At 36.9% G+C, this 17,544-nt stretch overlaps 1 long non-coding RNA gene across 2 annotated transcripts in view; it reads left to right on the forward strand.

The window, feature by feature from the left end:
- The window catches only part of LOC109549081 (uncharacterized), a 65,805-nt gene extending 65,093 nt beyond the window's left edge, over positions 1-712 (forward strand). For both annotated transcript variants that reach the window (XR_012330791.1, XR_002175260.3), the window contains one exon: positions 369-712. This is a non-coding gene — a long non-coding RNA (uncharacterized lncRNA). The remainder of the gene's footprint in view (positions 1-368) is intronic.
- Positions 713-17,544: the final 16,832 nt, after the last annotated feature.

Here is a 17,544-nt window from a genome sequence, read left to right on the forward strand (position 1 = left end):
ACACGGCCTTGGAAGGGCCCTGGGTGAATGAGAGCCCCAAAGTTTAAGCCTCTGGCTACCATAGTTACGTGAAAGTCTTCTCTTTTCCCGCTTCCAAATAAGTTTTCAAAGAATCACTTATTCATGTAAATTTATTAATATGTTTTTGTGCTACTGGGATTAATGTGTGAAATTTTCCATAATTAACTGTAAATATTTATACTGTGAATGTGGGAACTACATATGAATGGGAAATGAAATATCTTTAAATCATAAATTTACAATGAATGTATTAGAACAGTGTAATTGAATCTTGTTTATAATTATAGTAGATGTACAATAATAGCTGTTTTTTTTTTTTTTAATGGCCTTTTCTTTTTTATCCCCAGAAGGGCAGAGGGAAGGAACAAGAAAAAAGTAAAACAGACCAGCTTTTATCATGGGAGGCTGACTTCAAAATCAAAATATGTTCTGGAGCCATTCATAGTTAGAACTGATTTCAAAATAAAATTACCATTGGCTTTCAAGTGGAAATTACAGGGAGAAAATGTTAATAAAAATATAATGGTTATAATGGCAACTCTAATGATGATGATGTTATGTGCGTGTGGTTAGATGAATGATTATATATAATCTGTGACACTTTTTTTTTTAGTCCATAGAGGTAGATTAAAATTGGTACTTATGGGATCATAATTTATTCACATCTCCCTAGCTCATTAAAATTACTTTGTCATTATGTCTAAATTCTCATCTTGTGATAGGGCCACGCACATAACGGCACAGAGAATTGGACTGACGGGAACTTTCAGTCAGTTCCAATTCTGCTTTAATTATTCACGGGACTAAAGACTCTCTATAAAATCAGTTATTTGGCATCTTCTCATTGATTCTGAAAGAGGTTTATACATGAATATGCAAAGGAATCTGTGGCAGGCTGGTGCATTGGTGGCCTCTCAATGCTAAAGCCTTTGCGTAGCCCCTTCCACAAGGACTCTGGGCATGACCTCCTAACTGGCTGTAGTCAAAGGACATTAACAAATGTGACATAAGCAAGGCTTGTTGAGAGCATACACATTCAAGTTGTCCTCTTAGAAAACTCCATCATGGAACACAGATATCATAGCGTGAGGAAGTCCAGGCTATGTTGCTATAGAGAGAGCCTTGTGGAATGGTCATGGAGGATGAGACACCAATTCTTCTGGGTGAAAGAAAACCAAGGTGCCCTAGACAAGTTTCCAGTTGAATGTCACCATACAAGAGACCTCAGGTGACACTACAAAGACTAGAAGCACACAATCAACCCACAAAAAATGTGAAAATAGTACCTCATTGTAGTTGTTTTTTTTTTTAACATTGTTATTGGGGTATAATTGCTCTACAATGGTGTGTTAGTTTCTGCTTCATAACAAAGTGAATCAGCCATACATATACCTATATCACCATATCTCCTCCCTCTTGCATCTCCCTCCCACTCTCCCTATCCCACCCCTCTAGGTGGTCACAAAGCACTGAGCTGATCTCCCTGTGCTCTGTGGCTGCTTCCCACTAGCTGTCAGTTTTGCATTTCATAGTGTATATATGTCCGTGCCACTCTCTCACTTTGTCCCAGCTTACCCTTCACCCTCCCCATGTCCTCAAGTCCATTCTCTACGTCTGCATCTTTATTCCTGTCCTGCCCCTAGGTTCTTCAGAACCACTTTTTTTTTTTTTTTTGGATTCCATACATATGTGTTAGCATACAGTATTTATTTTTCTCTTTCTGACTGACTTCACTCTGTATGACAGACTCTAGGTCCATCCACCTCACTACAAATAACTCAATTTCCTTTCTTTTTATGGCTGAGTAATGTTCCATTATATATATGTGCCACATATTCTTTATCCATTCATCTGTTGCTGGACACTTATGTTGCTTCCATGTCCTGGCTATAGTAAATAGAGCTGCAGTGAACATTGTGGTACATGACTCTTTTTGAATTATGGTTTTCTCAGGGTATATGCCCAGTAGTGGTATTGCTAGGTTGTATGGTAGTTCTAGTTTTAGTTTTTGAGAAACCTCCATACTGTTTTCCATAGTGGCTGTATCAATTTACATTCCCACCAACAGTGCAAGAGGGTTCCCTTTTCTCCACACCCTCTCCAGCATTTATTGTTTGTAGATTTTTGGATGATGGCCATTCTGACTGGTGTGAGGTGATACCTCATTGTAGTTTTGATTTGCATTTCTCCAATGATTAGTGATGTTGAGCATCCTTTCATTTGTTTGCTGGTGATCTGTAAATCTTCTTTGGAGAAATGTCTATTTAGATCTTCTGCCTATTTTTGGATTCGGTTGTTTGTTTCTTTGAGCTGCATGAGCTGCTGTAAATTTTGGAGATTAATCCTTTGTCAGTTGCTTCATTTGCAAATATTTTCTCCCATTCTGAGGGTTGTCTTGTTTATGGTTTCCTTTGCTGTGCAAAAGCTTTTAAGTTTCATTAGGTCCCATTTGTTTATTTCTGTTTTTATTTCCATTTCTCTGGGAAGTGGGTCAAAAAGGATCTTGCTGTGATTTATGTCATAGAGTGTTCTGCCTCTGTTTTCCTCTAAGAGTTTTATAGTGTCTGGCCTTACATTTAGGTCTCTAATCCATTTTGAGTTTATTTTTGTGTATGATGTTAGGGAGTGTTCTAATTTCATTCTTTTACATGTAGCTTTCCAGTTTTCCCAGCACCACTTATTGAAGAGGCTGTCTTTTCTCCATTGTATATTCTTGCCTCCTTTATCAAAAATAAGGTGACCATATGTGTATGGGTTTATCTCTGGGCTTTCTATCCTGTTCCATTGATCTGTATTTCTCTTTTTGTGCCAGTACCATACTGTCCTGATTACTGTAGCTTTGTGGTATAGTCTGAAGTCTGGGAGCCTGATTCCTCCAGCTCCGTTTTTCGTTCTTAAGGTTGCTTTGGCTATTCGGGGTCTTTTGTGTTTCCATACAAATGGTGAATTTTTTGGTTCTAGTTCTGTGAAAAATGCCATTGGTAATTTGATAGGGATTGCATTGAATCTGTAGATTGCTTTGGGTAGTATAATCATTCTCACAATGTTGATTCTTCCAATCCAAGAACATGGTATATCTCTCCATCTGTTTGTATCATCTTTAATTTCTTTCATCAGTGTCTTATAGTTTTTGGCATACAGGTCTTTTGTCTGCTTAGGTACGTTTATTCCGAGGTATTTTATTCTTTTTGTTGCAATGGTAAATGGGAGTGATTCCTTAATTTCTATTTCAGAATTTTCATCATTAGTATATAGGAATGCAAGAAATTTCTGTGCATTAATTTTGTATCCTGCTACTCTACCAAATTCATTGATTAGCTCTAGTAGTTTTCTGGTAACATCTTTAGGATTCTTTATGTATAGTGTCATGTCATCTGCAAACAGTGACAACTTTACTTCTTCTTTTCCAATTTGGATTCCTTTCACTTCTTTTTCTTCCCTGATTGCTGTGGTTAAAACTTCCAAAACTATGTTGAATATTAGTGGTGATAGTGGGCAGCCTTGTCTTGTTACTGATCTTAGAGGAAATGGTTTCAGTTTTTACCTTTGAGAATGATGTTGGCTGTGGGTTTGTCCTATATGACCTTTATTATGTTGAGGTTAGTTCCCTCTATGACTACTTTCTGGAGAGTTTTTATCATAAATCGGTGTTGAATTTTGTTGAAAGCTTTTTCTGCATCTATTGAGATGATCATATGGTTTTTATCCTTCAATTTGTTAATATGGTGTATCACATTGATTGATTTGCATATATTGAAGAATCCTTGCATTCCTGGGAAAAACCCCACTTGATCATGGCCTATGATCCTTTTAACGTGCTGTTGGATTCTGTTTGCTAGTATTTTGTTTAGGATTTTTGCATTTATGTTCATCAGTGATGTTGGGCTGATGTCTTTGTCTGGTTTTTGTATCAGGGTGATGGTGGCCTTGTAGAATGAGTTTGGGAGTGTTCCTCCCTCTGCTATATTCTGGAAAAGTTTGAGAAGGTTAGATGTTAGCTCTTCTCTAAACGTTTGATAGAATTCACCTGTGAAGCCATCTGGTCCTGGGCTTTTGTTTGTTGGAAGATTTTTATCACAGTCTCAATTTCAGTGGTTGTGATTGGTCTGTTTATATTTTCTATTTCTTCCTGGTTCAGTCTCAGTGGCTTGTGCTTTTCTAAGAATTTGTCCATTTCTTCCAGGTTGTCCATTTTATTGGCATATAGTTGCTTGTAGTAATCTCTCATGATCCTTTGTATTTCTGCAGTGTCTGTTGTTTTCATTTTCATTTCTAATTTTCTAATTTTCCTTTTTCATTTCTAATTCTGTTGATTTGAGTGTTCTCCCTTTTTTTCTTGATGAGTCTGGCTAATGGTTTATCAATTGTCTTTATCTTCTCAAAGAACCAGCTTTTAGTTTTATTGATCTTTGCTATTGTTTCCTTCATTTCTTTTTTTGTTTGTTTGTTGCCTTCATTTCTTTTTCATTTATTTGTGATTTGATCTTTATGATTTCTTTCCTTCTGCTAACCTTGGGTTTTTTTTTTGTTCTTCTTTCTCTGTTTGCTTTAGGTGTAAGGTTAGGTTGTTTATTTGAGCTGTTTGTTGTTTCTTGAGGTAGGATTGTATTGCTATAAACTTCCCTCTTAGAACTGCTTTTGCTGCATCCCATAGGTTTTGGGTCATTGTGTTTTCATTGTCATTTGTCTCTAGGTATTTTTTGATTTCTTCTTTGATTTCTTCAGTGATCTCTTGGTTATTTAGTAGTGTATTGTTTAGCCTCCATGTGTTTGTATTTTTTACAGATTTTTTTCCTGTAATTGATATCTAGTCTCATAGTGTTGTGGTCAGAAAAGATACTTATTATGATTTCAATTTTCTTAAATTTACTAAGGCTTGATTTGTGACCCAAGATATGATCTGTCCTGGAGAATGTTCCATGAGCACTTGAGAAGAAAGTGTATTCTGCTGTTTTTGGATGGAATGTCCTATAAATATCAATTAAGTCCATCTTGTTTAATGTATCATTTAAAGCTGTGTTTCCTTATTTATTTTCATTTTGGTTGATCTGTCCATTGGTGAAAGTGGTGTGTTAACGTCCCCTACTATGATTGTGTTACTATCAATATCCCCTTTTATGGCTGTTAGCATTTGCCTTATGTATTGAGGTGCTCCTGTGTTGGGTGCATAAATATTTGCAATTGTTATATCTTCTTCTTGGATTGATCCCTTGATCATTATGTAGTGTCCTTCTTTGTCTCTTGTAATAGTCTTTATTTTAAAGTCTATTTTGTCTGATATGAGCATTGCTACTCCAGCTCTCTTTTGATTTCCATTTGCATGGAATATCTTTTTCCATCCCCTCACTTTCAATCTGTACATGTCCCTAGGTCTGAAGTGGGTCTCCTGTAGACAGCATATGTACGGGTCTTGTTTTTGTATACATTCAGCCAGTCTACGTCTTTTGGTTCGAGCATTTAATCCATCTACAAATAAGGTAGTTATAGATATGTATGTTCCCATTGCCATTTTCTCAATTATTTTGGGTTTGTTATTGTAGGTCTTTTCCTTCTCTTGTGTTTCCTGCCTAGAGAAGTTCCTTTAGGTTTTGTTGTAAACCTCGTTTGTTGGTGGTGAATTCTGTTAGCTTTTGCTTATCTGTAAAGGTTTTACTTCTCTGTCGAATCTGAATGAGATCCTTGCTGGGTAGAGTAATCTTGATTGTAGGTTTCTCCCTTTCATCACTTTAAATATGTTCTGCCAGTCCCTTCTGGCTTGCAGAGTTTCTGTTGAAAGATCAGCTGTTAACGTTATGGAGATTCCCTTGTATGTTATTTGTTGGTTTTCCCTTGCTGCTTTCAATATTTTTTCTTTGTATTTAATTTTTGATAGTTTGATTAATATGTGTCTTGGCATGTTTCTCCTTGGATTTGTCCTGTATGGGAGTGTCTGCACCTCCTGGACTTGATTGACTATTTCCTTTCCCATATTAGGGACGTTTTCAACAATAATCTCTTCAAATATTTTCCCAGTCCCTCTCTTTTCCTCTTCTTCTTTTGGGATCCGTATAATTTGAATGTTGGAGTGTTTAATGTTATGCCAGAGGTTTCTGAGACTGTCCTCTCTTCATTGTTTTTTCTTTATTCTGGTCTGTGGTAGTTATTTCCACTACTTTATCTTCCAGGTCACTTATCCATTCTTCTGCCTCAGTTATTCTGCTATTGATTCCTTCTAGAGAATTTTAAATCTCATTTATTGTGTTGTTCATCATTGTTTATTTGCTTTTTATTTCCATTGGGTCCTTGTTAAACGTTTCTTGTATTTTCTCCATTGTATTTCCAATATTTTGGGTCATCTTTACTATCATTACTCTGAATTCCTTTTCAGGTATACTGCCTATTTCCTCTTCATGTTTTGGTCTAGTGGGTTTTTGCCTTGCTCCTTCATCTGCTGTGTGTTTCTGTGTCTTCTCATTTTGCTTAACTTACTGTGTTTGGGGTCTCCTTTTTGCAGGCTGCAGGTTCATAGTTCCTGTTGTTTTGGTGTCTGCCTCCATTGGCTAAGGGTGGTTCAGTGTGTTGTGTAAGCTTCCTGGTGAAGGGCACTGGTGCCTGTGTTCTCGTGCATAAGGCTGGATCTTGTCTTTCTAGTGGGCAGGACCATCACTGTAGTTTTAAACCGGTAATTGTAGGTTTGTAGAGCAACAGTAGATAATGAAAACAGGACTATAGAAAGATTTTTTATTTATTTTTATGTTTTTAGCCACACTGTGAGGCTTCTGGGATTTTAGTTCCGTGACCAGGGATTGAACCTGGGCCCTCAGCAGTGAGAGCATGGGGTCCTAACCTCTGGACCACCAGGTAATTCCCAAGAAAGATTTTTTAAAACCATCTTACCTGTGTATGAAAATCTAAAAGTGGTTTGAATGAGAATTATAGAGCCATATTAAGCTGAATGTCCATAAATATGACATTTATTTAGCCCTTTACATATTCAGCCTTATAATTTTAAAAGCAAATATTTATTAAGTGCTTACTATATGTTTGTCATTATACTAAACAGTTTACATTTATTAATTTTTAAAATCCATACAATAACCCTATGGAGTAAGCACTATATTTGTCCCCATTTTACAGATGAAGAAGCTGAGACTTAAAGACAGTAAGTATTTTGCCTAAAGTTATACAGCTACCATACAGTGTGTGAAAGGTTTATGAAAGAATTATAAAATGCAGTCTGTATAAGCAATGTAATGTGCAGTCTGCAAAAAGGTCTACACCCTTGACATTATTAGAAGAAGAGATAATATTTTAACATATTAAACAGTGTGGTATTTGTTAAACAATCTTAGTATTTTGAATCAAATTGACACAGATTTAAATGGTGGCTCTGCCACCAGCTTTGTGACCCTAAATAATTTATGTAAACTCTGAGCCTGTTTTCTTATCTATAGCCTGGAAATTAAAAACATCTCTCTTCCATGGTTATTGAGAGTGTAACCTGGGCAGTAGAGCCAGGTTGTATCTACTTCTGTTGATTGTGCTCATCTCTTCCCAAATTGTGTTCAGGGACTTGGCGTTGGTAGCTTACAATCAGTTTTGGTGGGAGTGTTAACAGTATGAAAATGTTAAAACCTCATTAGCCAAAAACTTCTAGCCTGTAGTCTGACAAAATCCAATTTACTGACTAAGGCACAGCAAGCTAGCACTCTGAGAAACTCTGTTGGAGCCCACCCTGGACAAGGGGGTGGAGAGAATGGTGTAAGTGTTGGGTTCCTGCCAGAGGATGCTGAGGGCAGGGGAGGTCCATTCTGGTTTGGTTGCTGTTTCTCAGACAAGATTAGGAGGAATGGGGATTAACTAAGGGTTGTGTGCTGCCAAGAGGATAGGAAAGTTTAGCATTTAACTAGAAACAACAAGGGGCATCTGGGAGTGTCATTGGTAAGAAAGCAGCAATCACTCATAAAGGGGATTGTTATGACACTTTACAGCCACATAACCTTGGGAGAAGCAATTTGTTCTGTTAACTTTGCAGCTGACTTTATATGTTTGTCTTTTTAGCTTGTTTAACAGCAAGGCTGCTTTTTGTTTTTCAGTCCAAGTTTATTTTTACTCTTACTGTCTCAGAAAGTCTTTCAGAAATCAGCAAACACTACAAATCAGGGCTTTTAATTTTTCTTGGAATCCCAGTTGTTAAACATTTACTAGCGTATCACTTGTTTGTTCTCATATTTCTGTCCTCGTGAGAGATTCGTCTCCATTTAAAACTCAATGAACACAGTCAAGTCCCTAATGTATAAAAGTCTAATATCCTCCCCAGGTATTTCTTAGAATCCTCAGGGAATGCTTTGTTTCACAAATCCAGCCTTAAGTATCTGTTTGGATTATTTACTCATTTCAGGGTTTCCCTGAGAGTGTGTGAAGATTCTTGTCATAACTGCCTGGCTAAAAAGTGCTTAACAAAACATTTCCTCTCAGAACATAGAAAGCCTTTCTTCCAAGAAAAAAAATTCTGTTTTTCACTTTTGTTTATAAAAGTTTCTTAAAATCACTAAAAAATTCCAGATTTTCTAGCTTCAACAAATTGGCACAGTGACGATATATGTGAAAATGGGAACGATTGGGTTCTGCTCCTCTGCTTTTGTCCTCCTACTTCTCTAACTGTACAAAGTGAATACATGTTAGTCCACCTGGGTAATATTTTAGGTAATATTGATGGGGAAATGACCATATATTTACCCATGAAGTGCATTTGTTCGAAGATGTAGATGCAATTTTAAGGCAAAATATGAACATCTACTAGAGAACTTTTCAAGCATGATGTTTCAAAATGTGAAATTATTCCTGTTCTTTTCCTCTAAAATATTGTATTTTGGAAGGAATACAAGTTGTCTCTATAATGGATGGAAACTAAGGTAAAGAGGAACTATGACTCAAAATGAAAGATGCACAGACTACTGGAGTTGAGAGGGATCTTAGAGATCATCTTAAAATATTTGGATTTAAATCTGCTTGAGAATCTGAAGCTGTGGATCTTCTTCCCAGAAAAATACCTATGCCCTAGCGTGTGCATACATACATACCACCATCACAGAATTTCAGTGTTGTTTGATCCCTTCCAAGCCCAACAATGTATTCCAATCTAAGGGGAACATCTGGATCTAGTCTGTCCATTTTCTTTTCTTTTATTCAAAAAGTTATCAAGCCAAGGTGACATTCTGAAGTAGTAATAGGTCTAGGATTACAGATTACAAGCAATAACTCTTGCCTTAATGGTCGGCCACCCATGTCTTCTCTAAACTCCTTTTTCCCCTACCACCATCTAGAGGTGACTTATTTACTCAGGTTCTAAGTCTGGTGACTGAAAATGAGTTTGAATAGGCCATACAGTATGGTGGTTCAAAGTACAGGCTTTGGAGTTGGGGCAGCCTAGGCTCAAGGCATGGTTTTGCTACAGACTTTAGGTACAGTTCAACCTTTCTAAGCTTCAATTTCTTCATTGTAATATGGGGAAAAAAATTGAAGAATCGTAAAGATGAAATGAAGATAATATGTATGAAGTACTTAGTTTTTCTGTCCTCAAAAATTGGAGAGACGAAGGCACAGAGAACCACAACTCACTGGAGCAGAAACCCGTGAGCAAAAACCTCCATGGGGATCAGTATGGGCTGAGAAAACCTAAACCGTAACTGACAAGTTGCTGGAGGCTCAGACAAAGCTGAGAGCGATGGCCTCCAGAGGGGCATGGCCACACTTCTGTGAGATTTGCCTCCAAAAGCTCTACCAGGTTCTCACAGTGAAATTAAAGAAAAATCCCATTTTGAAACATACCATATCATTCCATTCTTCTTAACAAGGCCTGCCCTGTAACCTTAATTCTCTAATGGATCCAAGAAGAGTTGATTTTCAGTTTGTTCAGCTTCACGCTTGCTGTTATGATGGAGTGATGACCTCAAGCTCTTTACATGCTGTACCATAAACCAGAAGCCCTATACAAGTCTTTTTGTGGACATGTTTTTATTTCTCTTGGGTAAATACTTAGAAGTAGAATTGCGTCTTTTTAGTGTTTCTTTCATTAGCAATGAAGAATTATTACTACATTCAAGTACTATATTTCAAGTTTTTCTTCAAATCCATCAAGTAAATGTGAATGTATGTTTGGACAATGGTTCTTTAAAAAACATGGCACTGTGTTGCTGTCAGCTTTGAGATGTGCTGCTAGAAATTTACTATTGTAGAGAGAAGGTATCACCAAAGAAACTTTACTGATTTTTTTTTTATGCTTTATCAAGAAGACCCTTCTGTCCTTGGTGATATGCTAGTCATTACTGAGAGTTGGTTTCTCCCTGCCCGTCCATGTCTATCCTTCCAAGAAGGGCAGAGAAGTCTTAGGGTCCTAAGATCTGGGCTTTGACTGTAGTATATAAAGGGAGTTACTAGGAGCAGAGATTGAACCCATCTAGCACCTCAGCCCTAGGCTGATGAGCAGGTCAGGGTACCCCACCACATGGATATGAGTGCAGCATCCTGCCTAAACACCACAGAGGATATTTCCAGGACCCTGGTAAAGCTCTAGGGAATACCTGAAAACTGATGGGACTGGGGGAGGGCCTCAATAACCCATGATTTAGGGATAGGATTGGGGCCTACCTTTGCATCCAAGCTGGTGACAAAGGGGAGATATGCCTGTTACGACAGTAGTAATGATAAATAAAACAAATGTAGCAAGTTATTTATATTAGAAAAGTTAACCTTATATTAACATTATTCAAGTTATCATTTTAATGTCACTTTTACTTGTTTTTATTCTACTATTTTTCTGAGAAGAAGAGGTGTAGATCAGAGTGTCTTTGGGGATAATTTTGAATATTCATTAATGAGAATTTTTATATTTTGCAGTTTTGTTTGCATAATAATCTAAAATTTTAATATAAGCAAAAATAAATATAATCTGGATCATCTGTTGAACATTTACAACTGAGAATGGCTCCATGATTCCTGTGGAGTGTGCATTTATGTTTATGACTTACATTTTATCCAGTGAAGGCCAAATGACATTGTGATGTGCTGTATGGATTGCATTTTCAGACTAGTTTAAGTTGAGAAAACTGACTAGAGAATTGAATCTTCTATGGCATGTGATAGTATCATAATAACATTGCAAAAAGTAATATAAATATCTCTAAGTTATTCACCCACCCAACTTGGAGAATTCTGTTAGAATTAAGAGTAATATAAAAAAGGCTTTTTAATTAAATAGAGCTTTTTACTTTTCAGTGTTGAATGTTGGCATTAGGTAACTGATTGATTCATCAAAAAATGATGGATAGTTTAAATGAAATATATTATTAAAAATAATGGCAGAGCACAGAGGGTTTTTAGGGCAGTGAAAATAATCTGTATGATACTAAGATGATGGATATATGTCATTATACATCTGTCTAAACCCACAGAATATACAACACCAAGAGTGAAACTTAGGGTAAACTATGGAGTTTGGGTGATTATGATATGTCAATGTATTAATAGATTCATCCTTGGTAAGAAATGTCCCATTCTGGTGAGTAATGTTGACAATGGCAGAGGCTATGCATGTGTGGGGACAGGAGGTATATGAGAAATCTCTGTACTTCCCTCCTAATTTTGTTGTAAACCTAAAACTGGTCTAAAAAAAAAGTATTAAAATAAGTTTAAATCCCCCCTCCTCAAATGAGGGATCATCATGCTTAAAATAAGAAGAATCAAGTTGAACATTAGTTATCTATTGCTGCATAACAAATTACCACAAACTTAGTCACTTTAAACAACCCATATTATTGTCTCAGAGTTTCTGTGGGTTGGGAGTCTGAGCATGTCTTTGAGGTGTCCTCTGCTTAGGGTTTCACAAGGCTTTAGTCAGGGCTTCTGCTTGCCTATGTTCTCATCTGAAGGCTTGAGTGGGGAAGAGTCTGCTTCCAGGCTCTTCCAGGTTGTACACAGAGTTCATTTAATTGCAACTGTGGGAGTCATGGCAACTCACTTCTTTGAAGTCAGCAGTAGAGACAAAGAGTCTCTAGCAAGATGGACTCCTATATGACATACTATAATTGTGGGAGTGACAGCCCATCACTTTTGCTACATTCTGTTGGTTAGAAGAGAGTTACAGGTCCCACAACAATCAAGGGAAGGGGATTATACAAGGACGTAAATATCAGGAGGCAAGTATCTGAGGCCACTTACAAGACTGTCTAGCCCACAATAAATGAAGTGTAAGACTTGTAAATAATCTACTATTAACCCCAACAGCTGTCAATTATGTTCAACAAAACAATGTCATCTATCATACAAAACTGATATAATTAATAATGAAAATAGTTTCACAGTGGTAAATCAGGATAGTTTTTCTTCTTTAAAGAGGAATCTATAAATTACCTAGCATACCCTGAAGAAACCATTGTTTTCTTCAGAAGGAAAAGTTCTGTTATCAGGATGGTCTATATAGTTATTCTTTAACACCTATATAAAAGTATTAGTTCCCTATGGCTGCTGTAACAGCCAAGTATGACAACTTGCTGGCTTAACAACCAAGTATGACCAACTTGGTGGCTTAAAACAACAGGAATTTATTCTCTCAGAGTCCTGGAAGGAGGCTGGAAATCTGAAAAGAAGGTTTCAGTAGGGCTGTGCTCTCTCTGAAGGCTCTAGGGTAGGATCCTTCCTTACCTCCTCCTAGATTCTGGTGGTTGCTGGAAATCCTTGGCATCCCTTGGCTTATAGATGCATTGCTCCAATCTCTGCCTCTTTTGTTACCTGGCATTTTCCCTGGGTGTCTCTGTGTATCTTCTTTTCCTGCGAGGACACTGGTCACATTGGATTAATGGGCCACTCTACTACAGTATGACCTAAATTTAACATCACTAAATTCATCTGTAACAACCTTGGTTCTAAATAAGGTCATATTCTGAGGTGCTGGGAAGGATATGAATATTGGGAGGGCACTATTAAACTCAGATAACCCCTCTAGTTTAGTAGCACCATACGGTAGACAGTTTTGAAATAACTGTCCATGATCCCCACCTCCTTTTATTCACCTCCTGTATAAGCCACTCATCTTTTGTGTGAGCTGGATCTAGTGGCTTTCTTCTAATACACAGAATAGTCAAAAGAGATGGGACGTTACTCTGAGATTAGTAAAATAAAAGTGATTTCCGTCTTGCTTGTGAACTCTTTGGTTCTACCCTCAGCTTGCTCTGATGAAGCAAGCTGTCATGTTGTGAGCTACCCCATGGAGACGCCTGTGTGGTAAAGAAGAGACAGTGGCATCTGGTCAACAGTCAGTGAGAAACTGAGGCCCTTAACCCAACAACCAGAGAGGAATTGAATCCTGTGAACAGCCAGTGGAGTGAGCTTAGAAATAGTTCCACTACCAGTCAGATTTTAAGATGACTGCAGACCCAGCTGACCGTTTGACTGCAGCCTTCAGAGATGATCCTTTTGAGAGGTCCAGAGCCGAGGATCCAGTTAAGATATGCCTAGATTCCTAACCTGGAGCAACAGTGAGATAATACTATTGTTTTATGGCAGTATATTAGCCAGTGATTTGTTACATTTCAACAGATAACTAATATTCACCTTTTAAGTTTTTCTTCTGTATCATTCTCAACAAATAGTATAAAACTTGAGGATAAGTTTTACATTTTCTTTTATTTCAGAAAGGTCAAGCAAGTACAGTCTAGTGTAGCTTAATACGGCATAGTGCTAACAGTGTCACTGTAAGCTTTCTATGGATGATACAATACTGTCAGTGAAATTCTTGCCTGCTATGAACTCTGAAGAAAATCTTAGAGATTTGATCATTAAGGTTTAATTAGAGTTGATGGGATGAATTATTATATCAGCAACATAATTATGCTGCATGTTTGTTTTTAACTGAAGCGCTGGTGGTTTTGTTCTGGACCTTTGAAATAAATGGAAATTTATTTTGGTTTGGCAGTTTAGATTAGTTGGATATGGTTTTATTATTTTCTTCTGAAGGTTGGGTTTAAAATGATAAGGCAATTAGCCATTTGACATACCACTTTCCTGTTTCTGTTTTTTCTGAAAGAACTAGAAAAGCTGATTTTTTAGCCAAGAAAAAAAAGTATTTCTGGGGGCTTCCCTGGTGGCGCAGTGGTTGAGAATCTGCCTGCTGATGCAGGGGACACGGGTTTGAGCCCTGGTCTGGGAGGATCCCACATGCCGCGGAGCAGCTAGGCCCGTGAGCCACAACTACTGAGCCTGCGCGTCTGAAGGCTGTGCTCCGCAACAAGAGAGGCTGCGATAGTGAGAGGCACGCGCACCGCGATGAAGAGTGGCCCCTGCTTGCCACAACTAGAGAAAGCCCTCGCACAGAAACGAAGGCCCAACACAGCAAAAATAAATAAATTAATTAATAAACTCCTACCCCCAACATCTTCTTAAAAAATATATATATATATATTTCTGGCTTTAGCCCAAAGGCTACATAAACCAGCAGCATAAAGCCTTGAGAAAAGGAGAAATGGATATAAATGAGTTCCATTTTCATTGTCTTTAATTATTCCATTGATATTAATACCTTTGAAAGTATACACAATGGTAATGAATATGGTGGTATACAAGGATGTTGAAAAAAATTTTTAAGAAATTTTATTGTAATTTTCCATTAATTAGATCATTAAAACTAACTGTGCTATCAATTTTCCATTTAAGTAATAAAGCATTGATTATTTAATTTTGAAAAATTTTAAGCATTTCTTTGGCCAATTAATTCAGATTTTTATAAATAGTTTATTCTGAACATCTCTTTAAACAAGCCTGTGCAACATTATTAGCTCAATTACCTGGTTTAGTATTGAACTTGAATAGATTATCAACCCAAGGATTGGGGTCTTTTTTTCTTGCTTTAAGTCTCCAAGTTTTGGGATGATTTGTCACAGAGCATTAAATTCTTACCACAGTTATTGATTTCCCCTCAGCGTGAAGATGCAGATATCTGACAGGAAAGGGTGACCTCTGGTCTACCTAGATTATAGTAGGCCCTCAAAAATATTAATTGAATTAATTAATGAATACATAATGAAAGCAGTTAAAAATACAGCCCTAGAATTTAGCTAAGATTTCAGAAATGAATTAGTATTCTGATGATCAGAAAAATATTTTTATATTGTTAAAACATTTAGCCTCATGGCATGGAAGGAGATGCATAGAATATGTTGAATAATAGGACAAGGCTATAATTCCCACCATAAAGCAGAGATACTTATTCCCACAGTAATATTATGAGAAGAAAATAGGAAATAAAGGCATTTGATTTTTCGCAGAGAGATGGTTAATTTTATATGTCAACTTGGCTAGGCTATAGTATATGGTGATTTAATCAGACATAGTCTAGGTGCTGGGAAGGCATTTTATAGATGTAGTTAACATCTATAATGAGTTGACTTTAAGTAATGTCAGTGGGCCTCATCCAATTAAAGACCATAAGAGCAAAACCTGAGATTTTCTAAAACAATTTCTGTTCAAGAATATAAGTATCAACTTCTGTCTGAGTTTCCAGACTGCTGGCCTTCAGATTTCACATTTACCAAACCCCTCGATCATATGAGCCAATTCCATACAATCTCTCTCTCTCTCTCTCCAGACACGCGCGCGCGTGCACACACACACACACACACACTCTCTCTCTCTCTCTCTCTCTCTCTCTCTCTCTCTCTCTCTCTCCCCGCTATGGTTCTTCTTCTCTGCAGAACCCTGACTGATACGGAGGGTACTGCTCAGTGAGTATGGATGTGTTCCCCTGCATTTTCCCAGCCTTCCTTAGTTTGATGCCAAGTGATCAGACTGGACAATAGTCTGTGAGCAGTAGTGACTATGTCATATTTCATTAAAGCCACTGAGGAGCCAGGATGCCGCCTTCTCTCCCATCCCAGACTGGGAGAACCTTGGAAACTATGTGCCCGAATAATATACCTATACCTTAAAAGAAGGCAGCCAACTAGTATTGGACTGTGATATGAACAAAATTAAATCTCTGGTGTGTTAAGTAATTGAGATTTCAAATTTTGTTATTTCATCAGAGTTTATCCTACCTTGAATAATACACTATCTAAACAGAAAAAAAATCAGGTCATGGGCATATTAATCAGAAGTCTTTAGGTTGTAAGTGAATGAAAATCCATCTCCATCCATTTTTAAAAAAGAAAAGGAATTGAATGGTTTATATAACTGAATGGTCCAAGAGTAGGTCTTCAGAGTTAGTCATAGCTAAATCCAAAGAATCAAAAACTGTCATCAGGATTTGGGTCTCACTCTTAGCCTAATTTACACTTTTGCTCTTTTTTTTGTACCAACACAGTCTAGAGGATGATTCTGATTCACCTGACTGGGTTATGTTCCTTACTCTGAACCATTCACTGTGAATGGGTCATGCAATAAATTCAATGGTCAAGTTTACTCATATTCTTATTCTTAGAAATGGGGCGATTGGGGGACAGGTAAGATCAGCCCCACTCATATCACAAGGACTGAAGATAGGGTAGGGGAGATTCTCCAAAGGAAAACTGGGCTGCTGTGACCAGAGTGGAAAGGAAGTCAGGCAGGCAAAAACTATCCATTGTAGGGGAGTAGAAGTCTTTATGTCTCATGTATTTCAAGAAGGGAAGCTGGGTTGCATATATAGAAACACAAATGTGGTTGCTTATCATGTTTTTTAAAATTGAAGTATTGTGGTCAATAAGTGGTAAGCTGGCTGTGTAACTGACAATAGGGAGAGTAGCTGTTGCAATGTGATAATTCACTTTAATCAAAGATAAAAGAGATAATTTGTCCCATCACATCAAGACCATGTATATCAATAATACATCTATCAGTGTACAGAAGATGTCACATCTGATTGAAAGCAATTGAAGTGATATCACATCTCTCAAGAAATAAAAGCCAAGGGCAGGCTATTCCATATTGAAATCACACCACAATTATTCATTATTTAGATAATAATGACACGTTTAGAACTTGTTCAGAGAGCAATTAACAAGCTGACTGTTCAGCCACATCCTAATCTATTTTATATGTGAATAAAACTAGTCAAGTAGAAAACTGTGATTCAAATAGAAAGTTCCTTGTTTCTCAGTTATATTATTTATATGTGATAAGTTGCTAGATAACTTAAGGTAATTATTGATTGTATAGAGATTATAAAGCACATATATAGGGGTGTATGTGTATCCATCCATTATTGACCTAGTTTTGTGATATATATATATATCCATAATTAATAAGTATAAATAAAACTGAATATAAGCACAATTATAAATCTTTTGTATATATAATAGCACACTGAATATTTGCTAAAGATTTTAAAATTTTATGTAAGAAATTATTCTCTCATTTAAGAAGTTTAGAGAACTGTTTAATCAGCAATTGGAATTGGGTGCCATGAAGTAGAAAAAGGGTTCAAATAACTTTTTTCCCCTTCCTTTCCCTTTGCTTTTTCTTTTTTTAAACAAAGAAATTGACTATAAATATAGAAAATAAGAGTCTAGTAAA

Source organism: Tursiops truncatus, chromosome 3 (assembly GCF_011762595.2).
Source record: "Tursiops truncatus isolate mTurTru1 chromosome 3, mTurTru1.mat.Y, whole genome shotgun sequence".
Classification (NCBI taxonomy): Eukaryota; Metazoa; Chordata; class Mammalia; order Artiodactyla; family Delphinidae; genus Tursiops; species Tursiops truncatus.